Below are 399 nucleotides of genomic sequence, written 5' to 3' on the forward strand. Positions count from 1 at the left end.
AATATTTTCTATCAGTGAACAAAGCCCATTTTAAAGTGCTTTATGCATTTTTCAGAGCTCTCTCTTTCTTTTTCCCCAAGTCACATTGTAGTTTCTGATAGAGTAACACACTGGGAAAAATTACATATTAAACATAATGAAAATTAAGGTATAAAAATTCTGCATCGCAGACGGATTTGATGTTTACTCTTTTCTTGATTTAAATGAAACTTTCTAAAAATATTACCCCAATGGGGGCAAATGTTTGTATGCATGTTATTTTTGCTTAGAAATTATGAGCCAGTGAAAAATGAAAATGACCTTGGCTATTGTACTTATTGATAGAAATAATAGCCTTTTAATATCTGGATTCAAATCTCTACTAATCACACAACTTCCATAACCTTTCAAAAAGAGGAC

The sequence above is a fragment of the Carlito syrichta genome, unplaced genomic scaffold (assembly GCF_000164805.1).
Source record: "Carlito syrichta isolate Samal-C Ts95f unplaced genomic scaffold, Tarsius_syrichta-2.0.1 Scaffold303292, whole genome shotgun sequence".
NCBI lineage: Eukaryota > Metazoa > Chordata > Mammalia > Primates > Tarsiidae > Carlito > Carlito syrichta.